At 46.3% G+C, this 21586-nt stretch overlaps 1 non-coding gene and 1 pseudogene across 2 annotated transcripts; one reads left to right on the top strand and one right to left on the bottom strand.

Annotated features, from left to right (window-relative positions):
* Window positions 1-4905: 4905 nt before the first annotated feature.
* On the bottom strand, window positions 4906-20725 carry LOC118534468 (receptor-binding cancer antigen expressed on SiSo cells-like; annotated as a pseudogene). Its single transcript, XR_013444397.1, has 5 exons — window positions 20596-20725; window positions 18524-18829; window positions 17912-18264; window positions 16759-16880; window positions 4906-6838 (listed from the first exon to the last, which is right to left on the bottom strand). The product of XR_013444397.1 is annotated as a receptor-binding cancer antigen expressed on SiSo cells-like (transcript).
* On the top strand, window positions 12005-12108 carry LOC118534484 (U6 spliceosomal RNA). The gene has a single exon (XR_004916685.1). It is a non-coding gene; the product is annotated as a U6 spliceosomal RNA (small nuclear RNA).
* Window positions 20726-21586: the final 861 nt, after the last annotated feature.

Below are 21586 nucleotides of genomic sequence, written 5' to 3'. Positions count from 1 at the left end.
CAGTAAAGCTCAGGGAGTTCCGAGACGGGGGCACTGAAGTTCTCCTCCCCCAGGACCATCATGGTGGTCTAGCCCTGACACCCCCTGGGCTTTGCACATACTTAAAGCTGCTTCTTTCCCTCCGGGGTGCATTTTGGCTTCTACACAGACACATATCTCTCACCCGAGCTTCCTTTGAGGAGGGCAAGCGCCTCGGTTCCGTTGGCACATCTAGGTTCCTTATCAACCTTGAACAGTCAGCAACCCAAATCCAGCGGCAGCTAGGCTGGCGGGCGTCACACAGATGTCCATGCAGCTGCAGCAGGTGGGCCCCTGCCAGCCACGGAGGTGCCACGGCTTTTCCAAAGCGCGGGCTACTGCCTGGGGACGCCAGGGCCTTGACGGGGCAGACGCAGGTTATGGGGGCCCGAGCCCCACGTGTGTGACTTGGGATCTCGGCCTGGATAAAGATGTGCACGCTGGCTCCTGCCCCGTGGAAGATGCACCTGTGTAACCTGGCCAGGTGCGCTGCACGAGGCGCGATTCTCCGGACTCCCTTCCAGAGACGCGGAACTTGGGAGGCCTGACGCCCCAGAGGCGGCAGCGACCTGACATTGAGTCCCGGGGCCGCCAAAAGAAATCATTAAGGAGGATCGCAGTCCCATGCAAGGGTGGTCCTAGCCACGAACTCAGCGGCGTCCCAGGTTCCGGGGCGCCCCAGGGACAGCAAAAGCCACGGACGACATAGCGACCCCAGACTGGCTACCTCGCTGTGAAACACGGCAGCCCCTCCGCCGCAGCAGTGCGCATGCGCGAGCTCTACTGCAGGCGCCTGCGCACTACAGGGCTGTCCTGCACCGCGACCTCAGTCTCCTCCTACCGTGCGGCAGGACAGCTGGGGATGCTGGCCGGGAGATCCCAGGAGACAGTGGCCTGCATGCTTTTAAGCGACAGTGTAAATGCAATATGCTGCTCTGTTTGGTGCATTTTAAACCCGCCCTTGATCCCATGATTAGATGATGTTATAACCCCTATAAAAACTAAATGACCAAAATCCAGACCGATCCTTTACGGGGTGAAGAGTCCACTGATGCCTCTTTGGATAGTAAGGTCCTGGTGGTCTATGTTAAATTTGTTCATGCAAGTTCATGGTTGGGGTGGGGGGGGGGAGCGGTGAGTGAAAAAAGGTTCAGGATAAGTTTTAGCCTCTTCTCCGTGGGAGGTTGACCTCAGGCAATCTTCTCTCCATACAGTTTCTTTGGAACCATCCTGGGTTAGGATAAATGTGGAGTGTGGAGTGTCAACTGTGTCATCAGGAAACATTGTTTATCATTAAGAGGACGCCCGATCTGGACTAAAAGAACTGTGAATGTGTGACCAAAAAGAATTAGAGATCCTTAGAAAAAGAAAGACAAACATAGATTTCTTGATATAAGAAAGTTCTTTTAGCTGTCCCCATCCCCCATCTTGTGAAAGAATGTAAGAACAAATGGCCAGGGGGTTGACTAATCATATCAGAACAATGAATCAGTGTTAAAACTCACAGTACTCATTCATAAGTGAAGACAGCCTTACGCACACTAATGAGTTATCTTTGCTGGATCTAAACCCCTCTGAGCACTCAGATACTGGACCAAAAGGAGCCAGAGAATTGATGATCCTGACCCTTGCCAACCCTGGTGATTCTGTCATGGACTCAAGTCACTTCAAGATGATTTTCACCCAATTCCATGCTGTATTCCCCATTGCGCAAGTCCCTTCATGATTATGGATGCACCCTTAGCTTAAAACTTCTCCAATTTTGTTCAGGGAGACACTACTTTGGGAAAGATCCCCAGTGTTCTCCTTTACTTGTTTCAAGTAAAACCTTTTCTTTTCCTATTCTTTGACTTGGTTGTGTCTTTTGGTTCAACCCACACCAAGAGGCCAAGAGGTGAACCCAGTTTCAGGTAACAAATGGACACATAGAGCCAGACAGAGGGCCTGCATCATCTGGACTACAAAGAACAGTTTAAGAGATAAGCCTTGGTTTTCCTGGGTGGGTTTCTTGTTTCTGAGCATAACACTTGTATATTTTGGAAGCTACACTGAGTTGCCCTATTCTATGTCTGTTTTCTGTTTACAACCACTATGTATGACGAGCAGCAGATTTCTTCTGTTCAGGTTGACATTCACGTACACAAGCCAAAATAGGGCTGCAACTTGGCATAGCAGAGTTAAAAAGACATAGGAGGGAAACCCAACATGCACCATGACAGCATCACACACATCTTTATTGGGATGCCTTGCAACTATCTAGGTGGTGCTTTCCAGTGCCCCAAACAGGAAGCTCAGCTGAAAGGAGTAAGCCCTGTGGTTGGAATTGTCACCTTGATCAATTCAATGTGGCTGGGATAACAAAATCGCTCCTTGAAAGTCAGAGCATACCCCTCACTCCATAAGACTAACTATGAACTTGTGGAGATAAAGGATCTTTATAATTGGATTGGAGAATGCACTTGGGGAAGCCCTTAGCTCCCAGGACAAGTCATCTCCCACTTGACAGTGATTCCTCATAATTAGGATATTGTTATGGCTAGACATCAGGCAAAGAGGACTTCTTTTTTTTTTTTTTTAAGATTTATTTATTTATTTTATGGAAAAAGAGAGTCTCAAGCAGACTCTGAGCTGAGTGCAGAGCCTGACATAGGGCTCCATCTCAGGACCCTGAGATCACGACCTGAGCCAAAACCAAGAGTTGGACATTCAACCGACTACGTCACCCAGGCAGCCCGTAAAGAGGGCTTCTTGATGGTTTTATCCCTTAGCCTTATTTGTCCCGAGAGCCACTCTGTAGATGTAAAATTACAAGTAGAGGGTCACCTTCAACCCAACCCTACATGGAGTCACTCACAAATTCAAAAAGTGGCCCTCCAAAACTTAATGGCCCTTGATATCCTGACTACAAGTCAAAGGGGAACTTATTATGCTAATATTGAGACTAAATGTTGTGTATATATCCCAAATGACTCTGCCAATGTATCCGAAGTTTTAGCAGACATGCCCACCCAAATTAAGGCAAGGTCTCATTTCTCTAGATCTCCCAATGATTGGATTTCTTCCTGGTTTAGCAGAGATGGATTTCGCGATGATAATAAGATTTTCACATGTATCATTTAAAATATTTTCTAACTTACTATTTTGAAAATTTTAGACTTACAAAAAAGTTACAAAGACAACAAAGAGTTTTTATCTTTCATAATGTTGACATCTTACATGATTCTAATATAATTATTGAAACCAGGAAACTAACATTGACATGATACTATTAACTAATCTACAGACCTTATTTTAATTTCGCCAACTGTCCCCTGATGTCCACTACATGCTCAGGATCCAATCCGGAAGCCCACATTACATTTGATCGATGTAACTCCTTTGTGCCCTTCCATCTGGAATAGTGTTCTGTGTTTTCTTAGTCTGTATTTGTCTATTTAGCATCCATGATAGGACCAAACTAAAGGTCACATCTGCCCTGTGATCTGTAGTCATGCTCTGGCCCACCCCCTTTATCTACTCTTGCACACAAAACCAATATTGTCCCTGCCCTAAATCAACCCAGAAGCAGGTACCAGACAACTAGAGATCACCACTAAAGCCCAGAGCCCAGCAACATTATCTAACTAGTCAATCCCAAACTGTTTCCTGTGCCCTGCTTTGCCTTTCCTTGGAAAACACAATAAGTCTCCAGCCTATGATTTCCTCTCCCTCCTGCTTCTTCCTCATGACCAAACCTGGTGCTTCCCCATGTGACCCTGCATGGCACGCGTCTCATTTCTAGGGAAACGGTGAGTAACATCAAACTCCTTTCAATGGCATTGGCCTGTGTCATCACTCAGTAACCTTCATACATTGGGTACAAATGAGCCAGATACTTCTTCCTTAAGCTTTCCCTCTCTGGTCAGCTTTGGGAGGTCTTGCCTGTGTATTTGCAGCCTGGCCCTCTGCCCACGTGAACTTCTGGGGCTCACTCTGTGCACTTTCTCTTTGACACCACATACCTATGAGGTTCCAGCCCCATCCAGTTTCCAGAACAACCTCATTTCTAAAGGATGACTGTGCTCTACTCAGATCCCTGCTGCTTGCACAACTCAGTTGGGGAAAATGTCCCCAGGCAGAAAGCTTGACTATCCAGGTAATCTGCTTGGCAGGAAGCCTGCTTCTCCCTCTCCCACTCTCCCTGCTTGTGTTCCTGCTCTCGCTGTCTCTCTCTCTGTCAATAAATAAATAAAATCTTTAAAAAAAAGAAAAGAATACTTTAGGATCACCCACATAAGAGAGGGCATAGAAGCAAGAATTTCTAGTTCCCTAAACTGGGTCTCAATTTTTGAGGGGAGCTTCATTTTAATAAAATGCAGGCGAGCTGGTAAGCCGATAGATGTAATCTCTGATGGGAGTTAGTAAGGGTGCTTCTCCATGCCAAATTCTACAGAATAAATTCTAATTCCCTACAAGAGGATTGGAAATTTTGACCCAGGTGTGGGATGGTTATATCAGAAGTTCTCTGAGGGCTGCACAATTGCATAACAATGAGTAACATCTTCAGAAATAAAATTTCCAACAAACATGACTAACTCTCGTTTGGAGGGCTTGAGATCGGTGCAAATTGTGTTGGAGGCCATCCAACACTTGGAACTAAAACTCTGGGCCCAGCCTAGTCATACTTCTTTTTATGTAGGACATAATCAATTGGCATATTGTTTCACTGTTCCCTTTACACATGACTCAGTGCATCATACCCAAGTTGCTGTAGAATTTCTTCTTCTAATGCTGTTACTGGCAAAATACTCTAATATGTGCACAAAGACTTAAGTACAAGAATATTTATTGCCACATTTTTAGGGTAAGACTGAGAAATCGGGGAAAACTTAGGTAACTTTCAGAAGGAGACAGATGAAATAAATTACAATTTATTTGTAAAATGGAAATCTAGGCAGCCATAAAAAAAAACCTGTGTGCTTTTGGGATTTTAAAGGGTTATGTATAATATTGTCTTATTTTACAAATGGAAAAGTGTGGTATATATGTGCACGTATTTATAGGTGTGTGTGTGTGTATATATATATATATATATATAATTTATAGAAAAATACAAACAGTACATTGTACACACAGTTACCATGTGGGAGGGGAGGGGGTGTAATGAAGAAGGTTATCACTTCTCACTGTATAATTTCTAGTTCTCAACAGATGGAACATTTTTCAATAAAATATATTCCCATTTTCCATATTGTAAATTTAAGCTATATTTAAAGATTAAGAAAAATAGGCAAAGAGAGGCACCTGGCTGACTCAGTTGTTAGAGCATGCAACTCTTAAGGATTTATTTTATTTATCTGAAAGAGAGAGAGCACGAGCTGGGGGGGCAGTGGGGGAGAGGGCAGAGGGAGAGGATCTCAACCAGACTCCAGCCCTCCACACAGAGTGGAGCCTGACGCAGGGCTTGATCTCACGACCCTGAGATCATGACCCTGAGATGATGACCTGAGCATCATCAGGAGTCCTAAGCAAAATCAAGAGTCCTACGCTTAACTGACTGAGCCATCCAGGTGCCCCTCAGCATTAACCTCAGGGTTGTGAGTTCAAGCCCATGTTGGGCATGGAGCCTACAAGAAGGAAGGAAGGAAGGAAGGAAGGAAGGAAGGAAGGAAGGAAGGAAGGAAGGAAAGAAAAAGAAAGAAAGAAAGAAAGAAAGAAAGAAAGAAAGAAAGAAAGAAAGAAAGAAAGAAAGAAAGAAAGAAAGAAAGAAGAAAGAAAGAAAGAAAGAAAGAAGAAAGAAAGGAAGAAAGAAGAATTAGAGGGATGGAGTGATAGGAGAGAAGAGTCACAGAGGGTGGAAAGAGACAAAGCAAAAGTCCTCAGCAGTGGAAAATCTGGATGGAGAGAAAGGTGGGGGGGAAGAGACAGGAGCTTTTGTTTTTAGCATTGGCAGTGGCTGGCCTGGCCTCTGGGGTGGGCCCTGGAACAAAGCTCTCTGTCCCCCCCACCCTCTTTTCTGGGACAGCCAGTAATAGGAATAGATATTCTCAGCCCAGGAGCCTTTTACCCCTGACCACCTGCTTTATGCAGAGCTGACTGGACAGCTTTCCATTTGCTGCCTGCAGTTGCAGAGCTAGAACCAAGCACGACCCTCCAGCCAGAATCCAGGAACAGAGGGGAGATAGGTCTTTCCATCCTAAACACTGGTGAAACTGTCCCTAGATGAGGACCCACCTACCCTGAGTGGGCACTTAAGTCAGTTGGACAAAACGATGTAGGTCCCCAGAGCTCAGAGTAGACCTGCCTTGCCAAGCACCACCCCGATGGGCCCTGGGGCCGGCTGGGTCCAGAGATGCCTGAGCCAGTTGAAATTCTTCCTCTTACAACACCCGCAATCACAAAAAACTAGACTGTTTGTCTGGAGTCTTCCCAACAATCTCTCAGGAGGAAAGCCATAGGCAAGACAGGCCATGCAGAGGCAGCCCTCCGCCCCTCAAAATGCACAGCACACCCTTGTTTCAAAAACTAGCTAAGCAGGAGGACAATTAAGGAAAGAGTTTGGATCTGGTTACCTTATTCCACAAGTTGCAAGCAAAAAAAAAAAAAAATCAAGAAAGAACGGTTCTTTGCAATTCCACACACAGTTCAGCATGGCATTCACATTCAGCATTACTTGATTTTGAGTGGTATTGCAATGAGATAGCGGGTGTAGGTCTGTGGTCTCCAAAGGCTTCGGTGTGCCCTGCACGCCCCTGTATCCCAGGCCAGGCTGACTCCAGGCTCCTCTTTCGGCTGCCACGGGAAATATCAGCTCCAGTCCCTCTGGCAAGCCTCTCTTCTACTGGAAAGATGGAGAGATGCACGTTTTGAGACTGGGGATGACAAGCATCTGCGGCAAGAGGTGGAGAGAGGGAGGATGCAGTACGGTGCCCTACCAGGAGGACCCACGCATGGAAATTCCCTCCCCGCTCTCTCCTCTCCTGCCTCCAGCCTAGAAGCATCTGTCTGTCATTTCTTGATGACAGGAACAGACATGCAGTCAGAGGTCCCACTTGGCACCTTTTGCCTTAATGTCACCTCCCCCAGGAAAGCAACAATTTCAAGGCAGTGAGACGGGAAGCTGGACCAGTAGGTGCACTTACAGCCACACATACCACAAAGGACACTATGGTCCTTGGATACAGCAGTTCTCTGTGGCGGCATGGATCTGGTTCCCACACCTGGCTAGCTGGCACGGCCAGGGCCCAGAGCTCAAGGGGGAGCCTCAGTCTGAGCAGCTGGGGTCCCCAGGGAGCAATAAACCTGGTTCCCAGTTGGGGTCATATAGAAGCCCACCCCACCACCCCGTGAATTGCTTCCTCCCTCCTCCTTATCTTCACCTAGACTCCCTCTGAGTCTGAGCACAAGTGCATGAGGATGCAGACCAGCTCATGGGAAAGGAACGGGGTTGGCAATGGTGCCGAGCTAGAGTCATGTTTCCTGCCTGGGGTATGCTCTGAGGATGGTTTGGCTTCTGGCTAAAGCTCAGTGTTAGTTTGAAGCGGATTCTTTGGGATCTGGTTCCAGCAGGAAGTGGGCAGTGTCCCCAGAGCTGGTCTTGGGCTCTCTGGGACCCTGGAAGAATTCCCAGTTCCCAAATCACTCTGAAGGGAACCAGAATGGACATGAGGAAAGTTCACGTGAGCTCTCTGCAACATGGGAGGGGCTGGGATGGTGCATCCCATCAAGCTACGCCTGGCCCAAACACAAATTTGGGGGGGCTACTAAATGTTCTGGGGACCGAGTCTGCTCAGCTATTTCTCCATTTCACCCCAGTAAACCCTATTATATATATACATTCAGTGGTACTAGTGTTTGTATCCAGGAGCACATAGCATGACAAATGTGTCTAATTTGTAAGACACACAGAACAATGTCTCTTGGTAAATATCCCTGTAAGTGTTGGCGAAACATTGGAAAACAATCTTCTCAGGGCTATAACTTTAAATATCCTCTACATCAGGGAGGAGTCTAAATTTCAATCAGGATAAACACACCCGGAGTAATTCAGTTAGAAAAGGAATTTATCGAAAGGATACAAAGGGTACAAGGGGAGCCCCGAGAATCAGCTGGAGGGCTGGAAAAATGAGCACACAGCCTAGCAGTTCTAGCTCTTTTTGAAACCAAGCTATGGATCAGAAACAAGGAACGACTGCTTCCCCAGTGTGTGTGCCTGAAATGGGGGTCTCACTGCAGTTGCTACCTGCCCCCCGAAACAGTCTTTTCTGGCCCCGGAGCGCTCTGCTCACCCACCAGAGACAGGGTCAGCTGCAGCCTGCAATTAGCCAGAGAGACTGAAGCCCAGAGTGAATTGCTGGAACCTGGAGCTCTCCCAGGACCTGCTGACTTCAGGTCACAGCTCAGAAATGTCTTCCAGATGAGGAAATCCTGGAGAACATTGCGGCCTCATCACAAATCTTGAGGGTCTCTCCTAAGCCACAGTTTTGACTTTTTTTTTTTTTTTTAGAACTATGGTCTCCAATATGGTAGCCACTGATCACAGTGGCTCTTTTAATCAATTAAAATTAAATAAAATGTAAGATTTAGTTCCCTGATTTTATTAACCACATTTAAAGTGGTGGCTACCACGTTGGACAGTATGATGGGGAACGTGTCCATCATTGCAGAAAGTTCTGTTGGACGGTGCTAATGGAGATGCTTTGAGAGGAGAAGTCCAAGAGAATTCAACAAATCCTCTCAGTGATGGAGTGGATAAAACCAGCAAAATGAAGAAAGATTCCGATTTCCTAACTCTTGTGGGTTTTCTCCCACAATGTAACCCGCTGTGGTTGTGTTGCCTGGACGGCTTCCCACTGCCCGGTGGGAACCGTCTTCTCCTAGAACATGTTCCTGGAAAGTCTCTGACTGTGCCCTTAGACACAAAATGGAAAATCTCAAAATGTAGTCTGCAAAAATATCACTGAATCGCATACACTTCCAACTGGTAAACTTTACGATGTGTAAACTAGATCCCAATAAAGTTGCTCAAAAGTAGTATAAATTTTATTAATAAGATGAAATCACTTATGTATGAGTTTGTCTTTCTTTTTTGTTTTTAAAGATTTTATTTATTTATTTGAGAGAGCAAGAGAGCGCGCGCGCGCACGAGCAGCAGGGAGGGGCAGAGCGAGAGGGAGAAGCAGAATCCCCGCTGAGCAGGGAGCCTGACATGGGGCTCGATCCCCGGACTCTGGGATCGTGACCTGAGCCAAGGCAGACACTCAACCGACTGAGCCACCCAGGCGCCCCGAGTTTGTCTTTCTTTACCCTGATGGTCAATAGCAGCACAGAACATATAAGGCTCTTCAGAAATGGTGAAGTATAAATAAAGACAAACATAAATAAACCATTTGTCAGAAACTAGGAAGGGACTGCTATTAACCTTACTGTATCCTGCCACATCCTATGGTTTCTCCCAGAAGACACAAGGCTTCTGGGTCAGAGACAAAGGATAGCTTTTGCTCCCAGCAACAGGGAGTCACCAGGTACCAGCATGTGCACCTGTCCCCTGAGCCACAATTCCTACAGGGCAAGGGAGGAGGTCCAGGGGATGCAAGTGGATTGCATTACAGAAGATGAATCTGTATCTGAAGTCAGGAAATCTGAATTTTTCATGATGGGTGGTAAGCCTGCCTGGCTTTTGTCCTTAGGGAAGATCTTACCACTATCTCACAGGACACTAAACAAATCCGTCCTTCCCCCTGGAGGGAGATACTCCCTTTTATCTTTCAAGGCTTCAAGGCTATTCACACTACAAACATTCTTGAAAAGAGCCTGGAAGAAAGAACAGTCAATACCTCCCGGCAAGCAATATTAAAACAAAGAAACACCCACAGCAGTACGCCCCAAACGTGACCTGGTTTGGATCTTTGAGGCTGCTTAAAATCATGGAGCGATTCCGCGATGCCTCCAGGATGAAACCCAATCCAAGCTGCCCAGCACATCCGGCAAGGTCCTTCCTGATCTGCCCCGCTTGCTCTCCAGCACTGTCTCCTTCTCCAGCACCCGGGCACCCCAACGCTCACTCCCCAAGTTCCCCAAACGGGCTTCCAAGCCTGGCTCACCTGCGGGTCTCCGCTTGATGCCCCCCTGGCCCTTCATCTGAGTCATTCAATCCTCTTTCAGGGCTCGGCTCAGGCAGCCCCTCCTCCCCACCCTCCGAGTGCTGCCAATTCCCCCCACTGATAAAGAATGAGGATCCAGGGGCACCTGGGTGGCTCAGATGGTTAAGCGTCTGCCTTCGGCTCAGGGCATGATCCCAGGGTCCTGGGATCGAGTCCCGCATTGGGGTCCCTGCTAGGCGGGGAGCCTGCCTCTGCCTCTCTCTCTCTCTCTCTCTCTGACTCTCATGAATAAATAAATAAAACATTAAAAAAAAAAAGAAGGGGGCGCCTGGGTGGCTCAGTTGGTTAAGCGACTGCCTTCGGCTCGGGTCATGATCCTGGAGTCCCGGGATCGAGTCCCACATCGGGCTCCCTGCTTAGCAGGGAGTCTGCTTCTTCCTCTGACCCTTCCCCCTCTTGTGCTCTCTCTCTCTCAAATAAATAAATAAAATCTTTAAAAAAAAAAAAAGAAGAAGAAGAAGAAGAAGAAGGATCCAGGGGTGCCTGGGTGGCTCACTGGGTTAAGCGACCAACTCTTGATTTCGGCTCAGGACAGGATCTCAGGAATGTGACATAGAGCCCCTGCCTCGGGCTCTGTGCTGGGCGTGGAGGCTGCTTAAGATTCTGTCTCTCCCTCTCCCCTCCCCTTTCCCTCCCCTACTCCTGCGCGCTAGGAGGCACGCTCTCCCTTAAAAAAAAAAAAAATTACATAAATAAATAAGAACGAACCCATTCTATCTGTCCCCCTTAGCGCCCATGCTTAACACTAACATTTTGCTTTTCGGCCAGGTGGAGACTGCCCTGGTTCTTTGCCCAACCCGGGTTCCTTTTAAATTTTCAAAGGCAAACTTCCAGCTGATGCTTTTTTAAAAATTAAAAATAAAAATTGCACTCCCTTCCTTTGACCTCCATCCCCAGCTACACTCCTGAGCCTCATGTTATTACCAATTTCTGGCCTTAGCCCCTTCATCATTTTAAATAATATGCTTATAATTCTCTTTGATGACTTTAGGGACCCGACTCTACCATTTACAAGCTGTGGGATTTTTTTTGTTGAATGGCTTAGCGTCTCAGAACTTCAGCGTGCTCTTCGCATACAACGAAATAATCACACTTCCTCTAGCTGGTACATAAAAGTATTGAATAAAGTAAATGCATTTGTAAATACTATGGAAACTGGGGACTCCAGCATATTCCTTATGATCCAAATTGAGTCCATTTCCAGAAACATTTTGGATAGAAATGTTTCAGGACATAAGAACTTGGATTCTTTTTTTTTTTTTAAGATTTTTTTATTTTGGGGGGTGCCTGGGTGGCTCAGTCAGTAGAGCGTCCAACTCTTGATCTCAGCTCAGGTCTTGATCTCAGAGTCCTGCGTTCAAGCCTCGCATTGGGCTTAAAATGTGGGGCTTGAACTCACAACCGTGAAATCAAGAGTCACATGCTCCCCAGACTGAGCCAGTTGGGTGCTCCAGCTTTTTTGGGTTTTTACTGGCTGAATCCACCAGCCTTGCTTCTTGACTGACAAGAGGTTTCATGAGCTTTCTATGAAGATAATTTAATTATACAGAGATTAATTCTTCTACTAATAACTTTTATGATTTGGCTTTATAGTCAGTTGTACTGTTTATCTAGAACATTCTCCTTCATGTGGCCAGGAATTCCTCGCTTGTAGGTTCAGAATTATGAATGAAGTACCCAGCTAATTCATCTAGAAGATAGGAATGTAATTCTTCCAGGTCTGCGGTCCCTTCGGCTGTTTTGTGTGAGTGAGTGTGCGTCTCCAAGGTTGGGTCTCCTGTTGGGGTGCCATGGGCACAAGGAGACATTGTGGAAATCCGCGTATGCAAATACCAACCCACACAGTGCTGGCTTGGATAGCACATACACTAAAACTGGAACCATACAGAGATTAGAGCGGCCCCTGTACAAGGATGACACGCAAATTTGTGAAGCATTCCATATTTAAAATAAACAAATAAACAAAAGCAAAAACATATACCAACCCACACAGACTCCTGCCAAATTAGGGGAGGAGGGCTTATTTATATGCATGTATCCTCAGACTATAACAGCCCTCCAGCCAGTTTTAAGGGTTATCTTGCTTCAAAGTAACACACTCCCTGTTTGCGGACTTAAGGCCCTTTATCTGTAACAGAATTAATTTGCTTTCTTTAAAATTTACAGACCACTGGCCTTGGGCAATAAGGGACCAGAACTTTTCCAGGCCACAGAGGCCGGCAAGTCGGCTTGAAGCCCCCTGGGCTTTCTGACCCGCCCAAAACTCTTTTAGCAAAATGTTTCTTTTTAAGGTCACACACAGGACTTCACCGACCTCCCTTTGCACATCTGTAAACCTTGCCCTCCTTTGCAGAAAGAACAGAGTACTCTTGCACAACGCCTGGGTATGGAGTAATCAGACCTTCTTGTGCAACCCGCCCAAACCCTGGGCACCAAGGAACTAGAATTTCTTGCACAACCTCCCAGCGCAGAGGTAACTCAGTAGCTGGTATCATGCAGTCTGCACGTAAGCCAGAAATGTCACAGACCCCTGCGCTCCCTTAACTGATTAAACCCCTTTAAAAATCTCCAGACCAGGGCTCCTGGGTGGCTCAGTCGATTAAGCGGCTGCCTTCGGCTCAGGTCATGATCCCAGGGTCCTGGGATCAAGCCCCGCATCGGGCTCCTTGCTCAGCAGAGAGCGTGCTTCTCCCTCTCCCTCTGCCTGCCTCTCTGCCTACTTGTGCTCTCTATCTCTCTGTCAAATAAATAAATAAAATCTTTAAAAAAAAAAAAATCTCCAGACCAGGGGTGCCTGGGTGGCTCAGTCGTTAAGCATCTGCCTTCGGCTCAGGTCATGATTCCAGGGTCCCGCTCTGCAGGAAGCCTGCTTCTCCCTCTCCCACTCCCCCTGTTTTTGTTCCCTCTCTCGCTGTGTCTCTCTCTGTCAAATAAATAAATAAAATCTTAAAAAAAAAAAAAAATCTCCAGACCAGGCAGAAACCTTGGAGTTGGCCTTTGGACAAGAGCCCACCTCTCCCCAGGTGGCTGGGCTGAATAATGCTCCTCTTCCTTCCCAATCAAAACTCATCTCTTGAGTATTGACCTTTCCAGGGAAAGGCAGCCAAACTTGGGTTTCGGGAACAAGACCACTCCCACTCAATATTGCTCATGCACTTAGAGAGGAGAGGGAGGAGTCCCCCCCAGCAACAATGCACATTTACAAGGATGTAAATAAAGCCTCTGCTTTCTCGCTCTTTCACCTTCCCGATCTTTTCCCTGTGCCGTGGGGAGGAAGCCATCAGGAAACAGAGGGGCGCACCTAATAATATCCCCCGTATTTTCTCCTCATACAAATAACGCTAATGGTAACAATAAAATCCTAGGAAGAAGCGTGGATGGAGCGTTCCTTTGGACAAGACACTCTATAATCTGATGCCTTATAGTCTGTTTTATGAATTCTGGAAGTCTATCCCGTGGTTCCCTATTCCTTTCTGGTTCTCTCCAGCGGAGTTTCTGCAGCCCCTGCTCTTCTTCTAGATCATGCCGCAACTCCCATCATTTCCCACAAATGAGTCTGAAAAAGACACACAGGGTGGGTCTGGAGGTCCCTTGCAGGGGGAGTATAGGGACCCCTTGAAACCTCCAGGGCAGGGCAATATGGGAAGTCTAGAAAAAGTGGGTGTCTGGCAGGTGACTTGTCAAGCAAGTGTTTCCAGCTGGGTTTCCCCTAGTGGCCTTCAGAGAAAGGCACTTGCTAGAGTCACCACTTTGAGCGTATCCACGGTCGCATTGACCCTGAGGTTTGGAGACAGCTGGGAAGGTGGTGGCCAGATGGAGCTAGTTTAGCAACATTTCTTGATGGGCTTTTGTCTTACACAGAACCCTGAGTCTTCACGACCTCTCCCCTTTCAAAGATTTTATTTATTTATTTTATGTGAGAGAGAGAGCAGGGGGTGGCATGCCCCTCCCCTTTCAGCAGCTTGGCCTCCTCTGTTGTCATGTGAGTCCAGTAGGTTCCCTAGGTGGGGGGTAAGGGTGTCTATCAAAGTCCCAGTATAAAGTCCCAGACCCAGCTCTGGGGTTGCTCTGCCCTCAGCTACTCTGGAGCCGAGAATCAAGAACCATGGTGCCCAGGATCTTTGGTAAGGATCCATGGGACACTCGGGTCCCAAACTTCTGTCTCGTCACATCCCTAATGTACCTCTGGACCTCAAACATAATGCTCTCTTGCCTGTTCAATTCTTGGCTTCCTACTTGGTAATCATCCCCAGGGCATCTCTGACTGCACCTCAGTCTCTCCCCTGACCTGCAACTATTAGACCCAGCCCTTCCTGGAGCCCTCCCTGCCACCCCGAGTCCGTGTCAACATCCACTCTGAGCTGTGGCCCACAGTGAAAGCAGCTCAGTGACATCATCTTCTGTACCCTGGGGCTAATACTCTCTCCAACATTCTCATGCCCCTCTGCTTCTCAGCTGCCGCCTTCCATTCTGAACTCCTGAGCTCAGGCTCGGAAGGACTCACAGGTGAGAGCAGGTGTAGTGTGGAGGGAGGACATGGTGCCATGGATGGAGGTGGGGGCTCCAGAGGTCCTAGTCTGGTCCTTGGAGCCCATTCTGCAGTGGCTCCCCCAGACACAGGACCGTGGCTGTGCCAGCCAGCGCCCAGGTGTACAACCCCTTGCGGCAGTGCTGTGATGAGGGGACCATCCCACCCTTGAACCTGACTCGCCTCTGTGGCCCCTGCTGCCCTTTTCTGTCCTTGCTTCCAGCATTGCTGCCTTAAGCCCTTGGGCTTTCAGAACCAGGCTGTTGGGGCTCCTGGGTGGCTCGGTTGGTTAACCGTCTGCCTTCAGCTCGGGTCATGATCCCAGGGTCCTAGGATGGAGCCCCCTGTTGGGCTCCCTACTCAGCGGGGAGTCTGCTTCTCCCTCTCCCTCTCCCTCTGCAGCTCCCCCTACTTGTGCTGTCTGTCTCTCTGTCAAATAAATAAATAAAATATATTTTTAAAATATATTACTTTTTATGCCCTTAAAATCTCTCTTAAAATACACATTTGCTAGGGCAAAAAAAAAAAAAGAGAGAGAGAGAGAGAGGCAAACCAAGAAACAGACTGTTAACCATAGGGAAGAAACTGCTGGTTAGCAGAGGGAGGTGGGGTGGGGGGATGGGGGAAATAGGAGATGGGGATGAAGGAGCGCGCCTGTCATGATGAGCACCGGGTGTTGTATGGAAGTGTTGGATCACTATATTGTACACCTGAAACTAATATTACACTGTATGTTAACTAACTGGAATTTAAATAAAAACTTCTTTAAAGTACTAAAATAAAGGTTTTTCCTTTAAAATTATTTTATGACTTATTAAACATCAAAGAGGAACTTCTGCTTCAGGAAAAATGGAGTAGACACACTTTTCTCTATTCTTCTTGTCAGATAAAGCCAAAAGTCCCGGACATTGTCTAGAAAGCAAACACAAGGAGACTCCGAAAGGCAGAGAAAAGAAGGCACAACACAATCACAAATTCCCCAGGCTTCCTTCGACCATCATATACCCCAGAGATGCAACTGAAGAAGCCAGTGACCCAGAAATACCAATGAAAGGAGATAAACAAAGCCCTCCAAAAGTTTTCTCTCTCTAGCCAAAGGACCAGGAAAGGGGCAACCTAGAGAGGCATATACTTTTAGACAGTAACCGCTCTACTCCAGGAAAATATCACCAAAGAACTGTGGCCCCACCCCCACCCCTGGCAGCAAAGGACAAGTGAAGAACCAAGAGTCACCTCACTTGCCCATAAGGAGGAACCCCAACTCCCCTTCAGGGATGCTGTTACATAAGATGGAGGGGAAGGCCCCCCTCCACCACTGTTAATGGTGTCAGGATTTTATCTAATATAACCCAAAGGGCGCCTGGGTGGCTCAGATGGTTGAGCATCTGCCCTCGGCTCAGGTCATGATCCCAGGGTCCTGGGATTAAGTCCCTCATCGGGCTCCCTGCCCCTTGGGGAGCCTGCTTCTCCTCTGCCTCCCTCTCTCTTTCTCTCTCTCTCTCTCTTTCTCTCATGAATAAATAAAATCTTAAAAAAAAATAATATAACCCCCAAAAATTTGTATTCAACAGCTTGGTTGATTATAAGATTTTCCTAGCTTGCTCATCTGCAAATTGATGACATCCTTAAAATGTATATTTGAGCAACTTCATTTTTGATTTATATAAAAATGCGAAGTCACACATGGTTGTGATAATATTTAATTTTTAGAATTAGCCTCCTGCTGATCCAACTGCATGAGGCTCCTGCCAGTATTTTGTAGTCCCCGACAGCATTGCAAATTTCAGCTAAGTCCATTCTGAATGTAAATTTCAGTACTTCTGGAGCTGATGATTCTCTCAGGACAACTTTTCTAAAAATATTTAACTTTACAAATCAGTTCTGTGTAGTATGGACTTATTTAAATGCAAATATATCCAAGCGTATTTTGATGTTTCACCTGACATTTCTTGTAACTTGTAGAGTTGTCCAAGAAACCAAACAGGGCTTCATAATTTATATATAACTCAAAATATTATGTGTTTCATCACTGTATCTTCAATTACAAGGAAAAATGACTTTTAATATTACCTTCCTTGAAGGGCACCTGGATGGCTCAGTAGGTGAAGCATCCACCTCTTGATTTCAGCTCAGGTCTTGATCTTGGGTTGGGAGTTCAAGCCCCACGTTGGGCTCCATGCTGGGCATGGAGCCTATGTTTAAAAAAAAAAAAAAGAATAGATTTATTAAACATTTTATGAAAGCAAAATTTTGAATAGGGTCATTTGAATATAATTTTCCTTGGGTTTTGTTTTTTGGGCTTTTTTTGTAGGGGGAGGAAGGGTCCATGTTCCATAATTCCCAGTACCCTAACCACAAGCATGGTGGACCCATTGGTCACTCACCACTGGAAGAATTTTCCTTTGTTTTCTTCTGATTTTTTTTTAAATATACAGTGAACTTTGTCAAGTGCCTTTCTGTGTCTTTTGAGACCATCATACAACATTCTTCTTTACCTTGTTGCCATGGCAAACTATATCGATCAGGGTTTTTTTAATGATAAATATAGTCATTGCACTTAATGTTATTTTCTTAGAAACCAAATCATCAAATTCCTTAGTGTTGTATCGAACAGCAACAATATCAGTTCAAACTAGAGGAAATAATACATGCCAATAATACATGCCAGCTTCCGACAACAAAAAGAAGGAAGTTTCAGGTCCTGAAGTTTGGCTAATTGAGGTCAGGAAATCATCGGAAAATTTAAGAGTATATTTTATCGTTCTGCACATTGAAGGAAAGCAGAAAAGACTGCCGTGTTCTCTTCCACCACAAGATCACCTCTACCCCTTTATTTGCTAGAAGCACTAGCTTGAAGAGGTCCTGGCACATTCCAGTTATAATAATTTTTCTCCCACGAACAATTGTCTCATATTTGCAGTATATTGAAGAAAATGTAGTCTCGTGAGTCTTTTCTGTTCTTTTGAGTTTCAACCACTAAAAGTCCCAGGTACTTTGGGAGAATCCTGGTGTGCTGGGTGGTGTGCTGAATGCATTTGATGCTGAATGCATCAAAAATCAAATTTGGGGGGAGCCTGGCTGGCTCAGTCAGCAGAACGTGCGGCTCTTGGTCTCAGGGTTGTGAGTTCGAGCCCCACGTTGGACGCAGAGATGACTTAAAAATAAAATATATATATATTTTTTAATCAAGTTTTATATTCTGAAAACACTCTTAAATACATACGCATGCCAGGGATGTGGAGCTCAGATCTCTCTTACTGGCACTTTGACATTTGAAGAACGTGTGTGACAGAAGTTTCACGTTAATTCTGGTTTGTTCCTTCTTCTTCAGCTGCTGTGCTTCCTTTTCCATGTTTTTTGTTGTTCTGTTGCTCTTTTCTCCCTTTGCTATTTTCTGCTGCCTCAGAACATCTGGTGGCCAGCTTGCATCTTCTTGCCACGCCCTGGTATTTGCTTGCTAGGCATCTCTGTCACCTAATTCAGGAAACTGATGGGGAAAAGCCAAATCTTGCGGAGCTGCCAATCAACCAGAGAAACTGTCTGGGAGGCCAAAACTTAATGGCTCATTCCCCTCCTCTTCCTCCTCCCTCTTCTCCTCCTCCTCCCCCTCCTCCTCCTCCTGCTCCTTCTCCCACCCACTGTCTCCCTCCTCCTCCTCTCCCTCCTCCTCCTTCTCCCCCTCCTCCTTCTCCTGTTCTTTCCTCCTCCTTCTCCTCCTCCTCCTTCTTTTTTTAAAAGTAATCTCTACACCCAACGTGGCACTCAAACTCACAACCCTAAGATCAAGAGTCACATGTTCTACCAACTGAGCCAGCCAGGTGCTGCAATGACACACTCTTCCTAATAATGATTTTCTGAGTTTTCCTTATAGTCATTGTCTCATCCTTAAAACAGTTGGGTCCCAGTTGTTCCAAAATATTTTGTGCTGTGGCGACATTCCCACCTCTCCCTCAGTCTTTACCCCTGTGGGTGCCTCTCCCTCTCAAGCAGCCCACTCTTCATCATCTGTCTGCTTAGGAACTAATGAATTAATCAACTCCAGTTGCAAAATTATTTGATGGCCACATAATTTCCATCCTCTGCCAGATCTGCAATATTGATCTCCTTAGGAACGAGAATCCTTCCTCGAGGCAGCTATAAACTTTAAGTCACAGAATCTCTGACGGCCATGGTGGAAATCACAACCGGCCCTTCCCCTCCACGCTGCTATAGGTCGCTCCAGACATAAGACGCTAACATTCATGCTTCACTGACTTTGGGTTTTGAATGTTAAGTACGCCCAGAGCTGCTGAGTTAAACCTCATTTGATCTCGTGGGATTCTGTCTGTACTTTGTTAAAGGATTTTTGCATCTATTTTCATGAGGGATATTGGTCTGTGATTTTTTCTTTTTCTGGAAAATCTTTCTTTCTGGCTTTGGTATCTGGATTACGCTGGTCTCATAAAACAACTTACCTCTGTTTTCAGGAAGGGTTTGTATGAAACTGTTCTTTATTCTTTGAATGTTTGAATCCACCAGTAGAACTGTCAGGGTCTGGGATTTTGCTCTCCTTTACAAGCCAACAAATTATTCTATAATTGTTTCATAAAAGTTGGCAGAAGGCATAAAACACCTGGATTGGAGACAAAGGACTTTGGTATTCAGAGCATATTGAAAGGAAGAGTATTAGCATATCTGTGTTGATTCATCTCCCCACACCCCTGCAGGTACCATGGGTCATGCAGAGGGAGTCAGAGGTTGCCCTGCATGCCTGGGCTTATATCACAACTGAAGAACACGGAACCTCAAGAATCCACCACTTTTATAAGAGCAGGAAGCAAGCCTCCTCTTTATCTGGGAGGAAATGTTACCTTACCCTTCAGGGCTGCTGGCTGTAACCACGATCCTAAGAAATGGCCTGGATAAACAGCGATCAGGGCTTGGATTCCTGTCACGCCCAGCAAGAAAGTACAGGGATGCTCAGCTCCTACTGTGGGTTGCCTCTCTCTGGAGGCTCGAAGGGAGAATTCGCTGTATGTGCTCTATTTGTTCTTCTGGCTTCTGGTGGATGCTGGTACCTCCGACTGCGTCTGCATTGTTCCAATCTCTGCCTCTGTCTCTGCATGGCTTTCTCTTCTGTCTCTAGTCAAATATCCCTCTCCTTCCCCTTTCTAAGTGTGATTGTATTTAGAGCCTACCTGGATAATCCGGGATAATCTCCCCATTTCAAGATCCTGAGCATAATCACACCCGCAAAGACATTTTTGGGGGTCGTTTTGCCACGTAAAGTAACACAGGTTCCAGGAATTAGGACGTGGGTATCTTTGAGGAGGACCACTTTTCAGCCTACCACATCCATTATATTACACAACCTTTCAAAGATACAGTAAATGCAACAGTCCTAATCAATTGAGAGGTTGAAACAAGAAATTAGTAAAAATCTATCTAATTTATGGAGTGTCAAAGGGTAGAAGAATTTGATAAGAGGGCTGATCTTAGGTGAGGCCAGATCCAGAGGCTCAGCAATATTATCACAGACTCTCTGTCTCTTCTCCATCTTCCAAAGAGTTGACCACACTAATTGTGGCTTCCCTCATGGTTGAAAACTGGCTTCCAGAAGTCTCCATGTATATAGTTAAAGACCTCCAACAGTGTCCGCTATCTTCCACTCCCTCGCCCTCTCTGCTCCCCAAAATGATCTCTTAAAAATGCAAAGTGGTGGGGCACCTGGCTGGCTCAGTCCGTGGAGCAGAACTTGAGGCTCTTGATCTCAGGGTTGTGAGTTCTAGCCCCACAGTGGGCTAGATTACTTAAAAATAAAAAACCTTCTTTAAAAAATAAAAATAAAAATGCAAAGTGGATTAGTATCACTCCTTACATGCTCTTCTGTGGCTCCCCAGTGCTCACAGCATGAATCCAGACCCTTACCAAGCCAGACAAGTCCCAGGGTAGTCTGGTTCTGCTGAGCTGGCTCCCCACACATGCTGGTCCTTTCCACCCCAGCAACAACAACCTTCTTGTAGCCCCAGAACATCACCCTGCAGCTGCTCTTCTCCATACCTTTAGTCACGCTGGTCCCTCTGACAGAACAGCCCTCTCTCTCTCTGCACCCTGGCTGATTGTGCCTATAGGTGCTGTGTGATCAACATAAAACTCAGTAACTCTGGGCTCTTAGTTCTTCATGGGGTGGTTGCCATTGCTGTTATTAGGAGCAAACCACTCCCTGGGACAGGGCAGGCCCCCAGGAAAATCACAGAACAGGACCGTTTCGAGGCTAAGAGGCTGTCCTATTACTGTTAAGGTTGGGGAAAAGCGTGCCAAGGAGGGTGGGGACAGATGGGGACGGCGCGCCCTCTGGCGGTGAAAGGAGGGAACGGCGGAGAAGGATGCCGCGCCTTTTCCCAGCACCAAAACCAAGCCCAAGGTCAGAGCTGATGATGATGCTCCTTGGGGGCCTGCTACCTGTCAGGCCTAACGCTAGCCGCGCCACGCACGTGAAATATAGTATATCTGGAGTTATTTTAAATAGTTATAAGTTTCTTTGTTTACTGTGTGTCTTCCCCACTAGAAAGTGCGTAAAGGGACTCTTGTTTTATTTACCGCTGAATCCCCAGCACCTGCAACAGGTAGAGCGGGGAGCCTGCTTCTCCCTCTGCCTGCCGCTGCCCCTGCTTGTGCTCTCGTGCTCTCTGTCTCTGGCAAATAAATAAAATCTTTTTTTTTAAGATTTAAAAAAATTTTTAATAAAAATAAATATTTTTTAAAAAAAGAGGAACAAGAACAAAAAGGTATTAATCACATGACTTAATCCCAACTGACTGACAGATTCAGCAAATGTAGGAGAAAGCAGTCCCCTTCCCCCACCTCCCCACCTCCCCTCCAACGGCCCAGAGTGAACCATGGTCTTTGGCAGGAAAAA

This window comes from Halichoerus grypus, chromosome 15 (assembly GCF_964656455.1).
Source record: "Halichoerus grypus chromosome 15, mHalGry1.hap1.1, whole genome shotgun sequence".
Lineage (NCBI taxonomy): Eukaryota > Metazoa > Chordata > Mammalia > Carnivora > Phocidae > Halichoerus > Halichoerus grypus.
This window is presented reverse-complemented; position numbering and strand designations above follow the sequence as displayed.